General features: G+C 45.5%; 1 protein-coding gene across 4 annotated transcripts in view; it reads right to left on the bottom strand.

Annotated features, from left to right (window-relative positions):
• LOC105006790 (semaphorin-6D) overlaps positions 1-12,395 on the bottom strand; it is a 94,480-nt gene that overhangs the window by 37,430 nt on the left and 44,655 nt on the right. For 3 of the 4 annotated variants that reach the window (XM_010865469.4, XM_020050332.3, XM_010865470.4), the window contains one exon: positions 9,505-9,642. The exons of the other annotated variant lie outside the window; for it this stretch is intronic. The gene's annotated coding sequence lies outside the window, so the exon portion shown is untranslated. The remainder of the gene's footprint in view (positions 1-9,504; positions 9,643-12,395) is intronic. 4 annotated transcript variants of the gene reach the window in all.

Below are 12,395 nucleotides of genomic sequence, written 5' to 3'. Positions count from 1 at the left end.
CTACTCAGGGCACACAAAGGAGAGCATGACAGCGCTCTGGAAAAAATGCTGAAAATTGGAACTCAACACCAGACAACTGTCTGACTGACCAGTGGACCAGGTGTAAATGTCCTGGAATGTCCCCATTTATTCAACCAGTTGGAATACTAAAGAAGCAATCCATGTCGCTAAATTGTCAATCTGCAAAATAACAGAATCTCTAAGATTATTTTAGAAGTATTGACAGGGCACTAAACGATACCAATGTTTAGAGTTTGACCAAATGTTCCACTTCAACAAAAATACAATCAGCTGTTATAAAGAATGTAACCATGATCCTGATATATTTTTTTATTAAATACAAGCTGATTAGTTTCTTAATTTTTGTAACTGGATTATGTAATTACCGTTACATGTAATCTGTTAATTCCCAACCCTTTTTAAGATAATCTATTATCATTTCATCATCAAATACTTTTTACTGACATCTCCAGTACTGGAATAGTCTGGGGAGGATTTTGTCAAATAGGCTTATCTAGTGCTGTGTGACATGCCGAAGCACTTCACTATATGAATGTAAGAACTTGTAAAAGGGCAACAATATTATCTAAAGTGAGCATTGATGTCTTATACTCAAGGCTTACCAAACATGCAGAAAGCAGAGCATTGTGTGTGGGGCTTGGCAATCTTTCAAATGCCCTTTTACAACTGTACGGGGACCTGTAAACCCCAAGTGCACTGAATGCAAGTGTGGCACTGATATATAGACTGAAAGATCCAGGCATATAAACATCGGGTTTAACAGTTCTACACTGCATTTAACGATGGGCTGAACTTGAGTGAACCGAGCCTGAAAATGGAACCAATTCAGTGCACCGTGATGTCATTGCAGTATGTTACATCGTCATTCATTATAAGCGGTCATTTAAATAATCAATGGTACTGCATACTGATTGGCTCTGGAGCACACAGTTTGTGCTTGCAAGAAATCAATGTTGCCTGAAGCACGCGTCAATGACTACATGTTCTATGCGAAACCAACTGTATTTTTCCACAGGTGCACGTGTAATTTAAGTTACCTTGACAAACTAAGCTTGAATCATCTACCTACTATTGGTCAGCAGCTACAGTGGCTCTCAAAATAATTCACCCCCTTGGACTGCCCCACATTTTATTGTGTTACAACATGAAATCAAAATGGTTTTAATCAGGATTTTTTCTCAATTGTCTTTAGAAATCACAATTAGTTGAATGCAGTCCACCTGTGTGTAAATAAAGTGTTTAACATGATTTAAGGTTAATAGTTGGTTAGTACAATTCCTAACAAAAACTACATAATGAAGACAAAGAAATATTCAAAGCAAATCTGGAAAAGGGTTATTCGAAAATCACCAATCAGGTAGGACATAAAAACATTTTCAAGGCATTAAATATCCCACAAAGCACATTAATGTCCATTACCGAGAAACGGACAGAATATGGCTGTGAATCTGTCTAGAGCAGGCCATCCGGTCTAGAGGATCCCAAAATGGAGGGCACTAGTCAAGGAAACTTTATAGGTGTAAGGCTTCCATGGCTGAGCTGGCAGACACACTGCATAATGCAGCAATAGCCTGGGTGTTTCATAAAAGTAGCCTTACCGGGAAAGTGGCTAAACAACTCATTTGAAATCTATGCTAGTTGTGGCTGACTGACCAAGTGGAATAAGATTGTAAGCTATTAAGCTTTTTGGCCTGAATACTAAACACAAGCCTAACACTGCACATCATGCTGAGAACACCATCCCTACTGTGAAGCATGGTGATGGCAGCATCATGCTGTGGGGATATTTTTCTGCGTCAGGGCCTGCAAACCTTGCTAAGACAGGACAATATGGATGCAGCATAGGACAGAGAAATCCTGGTAGAAAACCTACTTAAGTCTGAAAAAGACCTAGAAAATTCATCTTCCAGGACGACAATGACCCCAAGCATACAGCAAAAGCCACACTGGAGTGGCTTCAAAAAAATAAAACAGTCAGTGTCCTGGAATGGCCCAGTCAAAGGCTAGACCTCAATCTAGTTGACAATATAAGTGGAAAGAGTCGAAAATTGATGTTCATCAAAGGTCTCCAACCAACATGACAGAGCTAGAGCAATTTCGCACTGAAAAACTGACAGAAGTTTCTGTGTCCCAATGTGCGAAGCTGGTAGAGACTTAGAGTAAATGCTGTCAAAGGTGTCAAAACATGTTGTAACACACAAATGTTCAAAAGTCCAAGGGGTGAATACATATGAAAGCCACTGTATGTGTGAGCTGATGCAATTTTTGCCTTTTAAAATGTGTCTGTGTATTTGGTATGTGTGTGTAGCCTTTTAGTGTTTAGTTCTGTGTGTGGGAGTGTGTGAGTCATTTCTGTGTCTTTTACTGCTCTTTCTCAGTCTCTGATGACCCCTGGGAAATGTCCTGCTCTTCGCTATGCAAGTCAGCTGCCAATCTCCTCCTCGCCAGTCGCCACCCACCCAACAGAAAGCCCAGTATCTGCTTCGGTGGCAGAAACCCGATCAGTCATGGAACCTAGGCTCAACCTGGGAATATCCTAGCGGTCAGCGGCTTTGGTGGGCGCTGGCTGCTTTTGTGCTGCTCATTTCTCAATTTCCCTCCCACAAAGGGCTGGAGCCCGGTCAGCCGGCCCTCAGGGATCAGTAAGAGGTCCTTTAAAGAGCAGGACCAGTGATTCTCTCAGGGCATCAGTGTTGACTCTATGGCACATGCCAGAAAGCGCAAAATCCAGACGGGACTGTTTAAACATAATTTCAAGGCTCTGGCTTGTCGTGCCCGCACACATTGTTTCCTAGTTATGTCCCCCCTTCTCTTATCCCCAAAGGGTCTCTTTATTGTGTTCGTACAGGGTCTTTCTCTCGATCTCTACCACTCTCGCTCTCTCCTTCCATCCAAATATCTGTACCTGTTTTTGCTTAAAGCTCAAACAAACAGAGCAATGGAAGAGTACATTGTTTCGGTCTCTCTTTCTCCGCCCACCATTGTTTGTTGAATTTCACTTAACAACGGATGGATTCTGAGAAACAGAAGTATTTTCCTGTTCTGTCACAGAGAAATATGAATAAATCCAAGTTTTGCATTAATTGTAGACAGTACAAAGAACAGGAAATCGAGGAAAGCCTATAAAACACTTTTCAAATGATGAATATTAACTTGTTGCCATTTAACAATAAAGAAACAACCTGATATAATCACTGGCAAGATCTGTGCCATTGATCTAACAGAGAATGCGGAGGAGGGACGGGGGGGTAGAATCAAAGACCATCCATTGCTGAGTCTGTAGTAATGTATTTCAAAAAGCTTTAGGGAATTCCAAAGGCGCCATTGAAATCCTGTGCAGGCCAAGTTACTTTTCTTCCAGGCTAAAAACAGAAGTGGTAAATTAATATTGCAGAAATATCCTTAAAATGATCTGAATACATTGATTTGATGCATTTAATGAAACATATGTGCTTGATTAACATTTAACTAAAATAATATGAAATAAATAAATTGAGACACTTTCTTACAAAAATGCGAATAAAAAGTAGTATATTTCAAAATAGTTAAAATTTAGATAGTTGTACGTAGGTTTAAATGTATATTGTCAGATCTTGGGGAGTTGAGACAGATAGAAGATGGTTGGGTAGCAATAAGAACATCGCGAAACTCACCGCGTCACAACCCAAATCAGCCTGACACAAACAACTGATCAATATGTACAAGCAGTTTTCCATTTTGCTGCAGCCGATGTAAATTCAGAGCTTCTGAATCAATTGGATCCATCTATACACCTTCCCAGCCCGACATTTTCAATCCGACGCAAGGCTGTGTAAAATGCCATGGCCTCGGCTGCTCACTCCCTGGCACTCGCCACTGTGATTAAATACTTCATCATTGTGTCTGCTCTTACATTGTGGCACCCTAAGGCTTAGATACATTACAGTGCACTGACTGACAAGGCATGTTGTTTACCTAAACGCATGGCAAGGCAGAGACTGTTCATCACCAAGCGACATTAGGAGAGAGGGAAACCAGGTAGAAAATGTACAGAAGATGAGTTGACTGTTCTTAACTCAGATCGTCTTCAGTACAGACTACATACGACAAATCAGTTTGGTTGTCTTACATACGACTGAGAAATTCACCTTGCATGATCGGCTGCTACAGAGAGTGATAATGGGAAAGAATAGGAGAGAATCTAAAAAGAGGAACAGACACACAGGGAGACAAACGGAGAGAGAGAGAGAGAGATGGAGAGAGAAAGACAGATGGAGAGAGAGACAGATGGAGAGAGAGAGACCGATGGAGAGAGAGAGACAGACGGAGAGAGAGAGATGGGGAGAGATAAAGAGAGAGATATGGACGTAGAGAAAGATGGAGAGAGAGACGGTTGGAGAGAGAGAGAGACGGAGAGTGACAGAGAGACAGACCAAGAGACAGACTGAGAGCGAGAGAGAGAAGGACAGGCCGAGAGAGACAGACAGACAGAAAGAGACAGAGCGAGAGCGAGAGAGAGTGTAAATGTGTTCACTTTAAAATAGCGAATGCCTTGAAACACAGCACTGGACCGTGAGAGAAAAACTGGGATAAGCTTTCATCATGACAGCTAATCCAGCATCCATCTTTCAGTGCCTGTGCCTGGTGTCACGCTGAAGGACAAACACCAGAAGAGCCTTCTCTCCCAGGGAAAAGCCACAGAGAGGACAAAGAGAGAGAAACATGGAGGCATGGATAGGGATGAAATAAAGACAGAAAGAAAGACAAGTCCATTGAAGAGAGACTACAGAGGAGAGAATGAGTGCTGATCAACAACGAGACTCCCAGTCTCAAACACGACTTAAACCACACCACACACACACACGCACGCACTCTCTCTGACGCTGTATAGACAAACAGTCCTGTTTGTAGCGTGCTGCTAGCAGCCACGGCGCTAAGCCTTGGCGGAGGAACCATTAAGCGTGAGCGTGTGATAAATGCACTGTGCTCCACAGACCTGAAGTTCTCATTACTCTGTGTGCAGTACAGAGCCGCAGAGGCATCGCTCATGAGGGGTGGGGGGGGGGTCCGTTGTCTGTGTGTGTGTGTGTGTGTGTGTGTGTGTGTGTTTGCGCGTGCGTCCAATTTGACCAACGTAACACTATTACCCAGACTTCTATGCATAATGTCTCCACATGGAGCGCCTAGCTGTTGCAGCAGCGGGCTGGAGGGGACAGAGGAGGCGTAACATAAGCCATCTCTTCGGGGCTTCGTAGAAACACGCTGCGGTCTTAACGTCGCCTTTCCCAAACTCTATTTCTGTGCCCGTCTCGCCTCGACCACCGGCCGTGGAATTTCCCCAGGCGATTGGCTGAGGTCGCGGAGCAGAACCACTCTGGTGCCGGGAGAGGGGCTGCGTCAGACGAATGGCTGGCGGAAACAAAGAGCGAATGTTGCCTGAAGGAGCGAAGCTGGGGGGGTACAGAGCTTATTGCATTATATGCTTTAATATGTTTGAAGCCTGTGCCAGACTCCCTCCAGAGGGCTCAGTTAGAGGCATAACTCTAGTGAGGCTTCCATGCAACTGTAAGAGCATAACAGCATAGAGACAGGGGAGAAACAGAGACGGGGAGCGAGACAGGGAGCGAGACAGGGAGCGAGACATGGAGCGAGACAGGAAGCGAGACAGGAAGCGAGACATGGAGCGAGAGAAACAGAGAAAAACAGTGCCGGGCTCAAGAAACGATCAAGTGACTCTGATTCAGATGAATCATTTTCAGATCTTCTTGCAGATAAGAATCACATCTGCTTTGGAAATAAAAGGGGTGACTGTTTTTTGAATCTCAACCAAGCCACTGCAGTCTTACAAAACATAGGGAGAGACTCATTCAGCTGCTCGAGAGAAAGACTCTTGATGAAAAATAAGGACGCGGGAACAACGAGCAATGGCTGCTGCAGAATGAGGCGAAAGATGAACGTCAGATCTCAGAGGAATGATTAAAGGGATGAAGGAGTTTAAAATAGGCCCTCACTCATCAGAGATGAAAAGCAGGCCTGGATGAGACTCTCTTCCCTTCCCTACTCTCCTCCATCTTTCCACCTCTCCCAATGGCCTTCTGATTCTTTATCTTCCTTAATCATTCTTTCATTCTTGTACATTTTGATCATTCCTCATATGTCTCTTGAAGTCAGACACTTGTCTTTTTAGCCGTACCTCTGTCGTTTCGCACTCCCTCCGTGTCGCTCACTTTGCCTTGTCCCCTCCTACCTCGTCTTCTCCTACCGCCTGCTGCTTTGGTCCACTTGGTTTGATCGCGCTGCACTTCCGAACAGCCAGTTATGGCATGCATGTCGCAGAACGTCCCGTTATGCAACCCGGTCTTCTGATCCCAGGACAGTTATTAGCCGCATTGATCATCCACAGTGGCACCCAGCAAGCAGTCTTGAATAGGCCGTGTGATTCCTCTATTTCCCGACACCTTCCTGCATTCCCCAGTCTCTTTCACGGTTTGGCAGCATGCGCCTGGGAGCCCACAGGGACAGGGGCTGTTGCCTTCCTTCTAATAAAAGACCAGTCATTAATGTCCCCAACACCCGCCTTGACCGGCTGACACAGCGATAATTGGGGCGAGCTGAAGGCAACAGTGTGACATGGGAGCGACTGCCAGGAGAAAGGACTTAAAACCACCGAAGTGCTTTCCTTTCTGGGCTCTGCTCTCCCGATGGGCCCGGCCAACTAACAACCGGGCCTGTCAGGCTTTAACTTCACAATGACTGGTGTTCCATGCTTCTTCCATGTTTCAGATTCTGTGAAAATGGCGAGTCGGTGTACATGGCCACGTCCGAGCAGGCCGTACGGTTGTAAGCGTTTTGTGTGACCGCGTGTTAAGATTGGTGACGCAATCTGAGACCCAGAGTCCCTCCTCCGTGGCACTTTGAGAAACAGGTCATGTCATGCCTGTGGTGAAGACATCCCAGAGCAAGGTTTTCGCGGTTACCCTCTCCCAGCTACTACGGAATCGATACTCCGACCTCCAGTGCCGTTTCGTGTCAGGGTGCATTATGGGAGTGCCCTGGGTGCCATAGTGTGACAGCTAAGTGGCCGTTATCACCGCCGTCGATAGCCGGAGATGTGATCTTGTCGTGCGCCACGACAGCAGTCGCAATGTGACTGCTACATTCACCCATGGCTGTGGTGTAGAACCTGCCTTTGTAACCCTCTTACCCGCTCCTACCCAGTTATGTCAGCATCTCATTTTCACATTGTTCTGTTGCTTTCTCTCTGCACACAGTCTCCGCTTGCCAGGTGAGCCCAACTTCCTCACACTAGATAATTGCTATGCCAAACCGATGGATTGATTTTGTTGACATTGGTTTGAGAGCCAAAACACATTTTATATAAATTTTTACAAAAAATATAAGCTTTGATGCTCTGATTGGTAAAGGTAACAAATGATTGTGTTCAGATGATTGGTAACAAATTACTGTGTTCTGTCCAACACCCATCATGTTAGCATCCCTTAAACAACCACAATGTAATGAATCTGACTGAAACATGCAGCAAACGATAGAGCACTGGAAGATTACAGTTTGGAGGCGTCTGGCAATAGGCATTCATCCTCACCCTTTGACTTTTCCCTCTCTTTGCTTTGTCTTTTGATATAAATGGCGTTTACTGTTTCTATGCCCTGGCAACTTCAGTGGTATTGACAGAGCTTTTGTCTTCTAACCTTCAGCGTTGGCCTGTCTTCAAGAGGAGGTGAACATGTGGTGCCGGTGTTCATTTACAAATCAATAAAGCGTCACTTTAAGAGCAGTAAGCAAAGCGATGGTCTTTTAGAGGAAGTCGCAGGGTCCTTGGCCGATTTTCGCGAGCGGCAGTGGCGTCTCAGGCAACTGTCAAGGACACGCCAAACATGGGCACTCGTACCGTCGCGGAAAGAGATATTTTGAAATGATCCACTCTGGTTACACTCTCCAGATGGAAAACTGGACGCAGGACAGGGCTGCTCTCAAACGGCCTCCTGGGATATTACAAAGCCGACGTGAACAAGAACAGTATGTGAGGACGGATGGTACACTGCCCTTGGGATATTGGAAGAAACACGCAAACAAATTCCATTTAACGCTACGTGCCCGGCCGACACAGCGGCAGCAGCTTTGTGAGTATTTTGTCATTAAGCCCGACGGTTGCCCTGTCACCTGGCGATCGATGTGCTAAGACTCTGTGACCGTCTCCTCCTCTCCGAGATGGAAGGAGGCCAGACGGTGACAGTTCCCATGGTTTCCCCAGCCTGCCTCATTGATCGCGGCCAGGGGGAGGAGGTGGTCAGGAGGTGAGGAAGAGCGTTGATTTGTGTCACCTTTCTTTGCCGCTAAGCCGACTCCGAACCCACCTGACTCTCTATAGCGGAGGAGGCATGGAGTACACTTCTTGATTGACAACCTCGGAGAGTACAAAGGAAACCCCCATAATCAAACACCACAATGAAGACGCACAAAAGTGGATATTGTATACAGGCTTCGCGTCAGTATGAATCAATATCCTCCGTTTAAACAATAGTGATTCCCTATTACTTTCCCTTTCCAGGCGATTCAATACCTCTTTAGACACATGATCGGCGCTATGATACAGAAACAATTGAAAAGATTCTGTGCGATTTGATTTGAAGAATATTTGTTGCATGAACCCAGTCATTTTCCATTCTAGATGGCCACTCAAAGATGGACTGATGTACGTGTTTGTGTGTAAATTATACATCTTCGCGATGTGTCTCACCCCATGTAAAAACAGACTAAAACCAGTCAGTCTGGCTCAGGACAAACAGCTCTGTTGGCCGGGACCGTGTCCCTTTACACCTCAATTCTTAAGTAACCTTACCTGTATGAAGCCAGCCTCAGCACACCAGCCAGAGACACAGCCCCATTCAATCCCACACAAAGGATTCTGCCAACATGGCTGATAAGAGGACAAAAAAAAAAAAAGACAAAAAAAAGAACACGACATCTGTCTGGCAGGGACAAGAACCTTCACACAGCCGCAAGCTAACCACGGCCATCTAGTTACTCAACAGGGCATCATGAAGGTCGAAGGGGAAAGTTACCGCTGACGTTGGCGTGAGCCGTCGAGCATCGCGGAGCGGTTGCTTCCTGGTCAGGTGCCAACATTCAGGGAGATCAGAGTAATATCGTTATGGCCGCGCACAACGGATGAGGCTAAGCATATGTCTTCGGAGCGTATACAAGCGCTGCCACTTTAGATATTGTGCCAGTAACTGCATCAAGGTTGTGATCGCCATTGCTGTCGGGGGGATTACAATACGTTGGCCTCGGGACTTTGCTGATCGAGCGAAGTGCATTATGAAATCAAAACCGCCGGGCCAAGAACAAAAGTCGGGACGTGGATCAAATTAAATCGGCCACGGTGCACCCTGGCGTCGTCCCTGCCGTTACACACGGCTCCGCTGAGCCCTGAAAGGAATCAAGCCTCGCCCCGCTATACCGGAGAAACTCGTTTGCACTTACAAGTCTTGAGTCCGCCGAGACGGGAAGATGCGGCATCCAATCAGTCAAGGCCGTCGGACTTCGCAGGAAGCGGGGGGAAGAACAGCTAGGGGAGGGAGGTGGGGGATGGACCCCCGCAGACCGGTCCTCAGCAAAGTCCTGTGGCGACAAGAACAATGGAACGTTCAGATGGGAAAGCCCAACTTTTCAAACACAGCCAAATGCCCCAGTGTAACCTTGGCACCACCCCTGTGACGGTCTAATCCAGGCCTTGTGATCGGGGTTAGGGAGACAGTGGGACAGGGAGGGCCTCCTAATGTAATCAGCATACAAACATCCTGATCAACAGATAACCAGAAGACATCAACAAAGACATCTGTTTGGGGCGTCATGGAGACGCGACCTCATTGGTGACCTCAGCATGGCCCCCTATAGGTTGAAAGATTGGATTGAATACAGGTGGTGTGGCACCATCTTCAAATAAAGAACATGGAATAAGAATAACAATTGCTAATTACAGTACATGCCTACCGATACTTTAGGGATGTAATTTGGTGGTTATCACTGAAAACGGTTTGGAGTAGAGAAAATGTAATCATTTTTCTTGCTGTGTTCACCACAAACGCCCTCTGAACTCTGTTCAATTTTCACACTCATTCATTCATTCATTCATTCATTCAATCCAAACTGGAAACTTGTTTATTCCAATACTTTGAAATGAGCTCATTTCAATAGTCGTACCCATTCAGGATCCAAACTGTAAATGTGTTTGACTGAATGTTTGTAAATAATATAAATGTAAACAAACACTGTATCGCCTCAAAGCACGGTTACAACTAGAATGCTTGTTCTGTGAGTGCATCCATTTCTCTAGGCCCATCCCTCAGCTACAAACAGAGGCGAGCAACAGCCTGGCTATTGTTTCAATTCAGGATAATACGTTTAAACAAAAGCATAATGACACTAAAAATAACCCCCCCCCCCCAGCATACCAAGTAAACAAAATGTCAATTTAGGGGAACTTCTATTTGTTGAATAACATTCACTAATCTGAATATTGTTTTAAAGGAAAACCTCGTTCCAGTTCTAATTGAACAAGACTAATGTGGGTGAGCCCCCACAGGAGACTGGCTCCTGTCCTCTAATCTAATCTCACTAGAGAGGGACACGGGGTGAGCTCGGAACACAAACCTGCTACCGTGGCAACCCGCTAGCAACGGCTAACCACAGACCACTTGCCCAATGGGAGGCCGGATAACGGCCGAATGGACCGTCTCTAAGTCCTCAGGCCCTGTAATGGCTCTATTGTCAGGATCCATCATACGCCTGTATTATCCTGTCACTCGCTTTTTATCTTGTACTTTCTCTGACAAAACAATGTTTCGGAGGGTTTTATCCTGATTTGATCTGCCATTGTTTTGGCGCTTCTCCCATTTCACCGTCTGCTGCCTTTTCCATTCTCAATCTGCCCGTCACCTCGACTTCCCTCCGTCTGAGTCAGGATTTATAATACACGTCGTCTTATATTCCGCTACCAGCCCAGGTGTTGCTGTTCTGTTGCTCTACATCCATCACTTTCTTTCAGTCAAACTACCCATTTTTGTTCCACTGCCACTTTCGTTTAGAAATGCCTCCATTTACTTTGAATGATAACACTGGTGTTCTTTTTATGATCTTTCTACACAGCCAATGGGTTTCAGTACATCATGTCAGAAAACCCCTGGAACGTTCTTTCCCCTCCATCACTGTGGGGTCATTTGTATTGGAAAAACTTAATTGAGTGTGTGAAGCGTGCTTAAACAAGTTGTCTCTCTGGTTGTTTGATTACTGGATGAATAGGATGTTGGGCTGAATCTGGGCTGTAGTCCAGAGTTGGTTTTTCAATGGCTTCGTTTTTTCTTTGCTCAATGAATTACTCCATTGATGTATTTAGGGGATTTATTGAGAGCAGTTTGACTTTGGGGGAAAACAATGGCATGCTAGGACAGAGATCAATGCAGATTGCGTGGCCACATCGGCAGCCCTTCCAAACATTGGACATACTGCCTGTCCTCAAAGGCGGAACGTTTTGGTAATGAAGTCATTTTTCATGTCGAGTCCCAGTTTTCCCTTTAGGCAAAGCGATGGAAAATCATCCACAATGGGACATCAATCTGATATCGCGGTTGTCTAAAAAGGGTGCGCGTGTGAAGGCCAACTTGTCCAGAGTGAATCAGTCTGGATTGAACCGTGAACCGAGACCAATAAACGAAGCAAGCAGGAGGAAAGGAACGAGAGCAGGACAAAATGAGTTGATGCGAGAGGACGGAAAATGGAAACGGAGGACAAGAAATATGAAAGGCGATGCAGTGGGGGTTGAAGAGTGGACGTGGGGATGGAAGGGAAGGTTGACTCAGTGAAATGAAGACAGCCAGAGACAATAATATAATATGATACGACGATAAGCAAAGGAGAAATGTGAAGCCAGGATTAGCTGAAGGAGCAGACAATCTACATACAATGTTCTGAGAAAGGAGGCTCCAGACTTACACTCCCTATACAATCGGCTGATGCCGTGGATGAAGTGTGTGTTTGTGTTTTTTTGTGTGTGTGTTTGTGTGGCTGTCAGTGTTTGTGCGCTTGCACATACTTTGCTGCAAAGCCACCACAGAGAGTTTAGAGAGTTAATCTGATCTTGGATTTTTAAGCCTGACATAGACAGCATCTCTTTGGCTAGACTCAGGCAACATTAAACAAGCTGAGCCACGCTCCATTTTTCTTCAGTTGACGAAATACAACTATCCAGGTCATACCAGCTTGTGTAACGGCAGTGTGTTTGTTCAATTCGTTTTTGTTTGTCTCCTTAATTACCCCTTTTTAAATGCTATGGCTCAGTGCTGGGTTCACATTTTCACCAGGCACGCCTGTACAGA

The sequence above is a fragment of the Esox lucius genome, chromosome 10, assembly GCF_011004845.1.
Source record: "Esox lucius isolate fEsoLuc1 chromosome 10, fEsoLuc1.pri, whole genome shotgun sequence".
Taxonomy (NCBI): Eukaryota; Metazoa; Chordata; class Actinopteri; order Esociformes; family Esocidae; genus Esox; species Esox lucius.
Note: the sequence above shows the minus strand (reverse complement) of the source record. Positions and strands in the feature narration are given on the sequence as shown.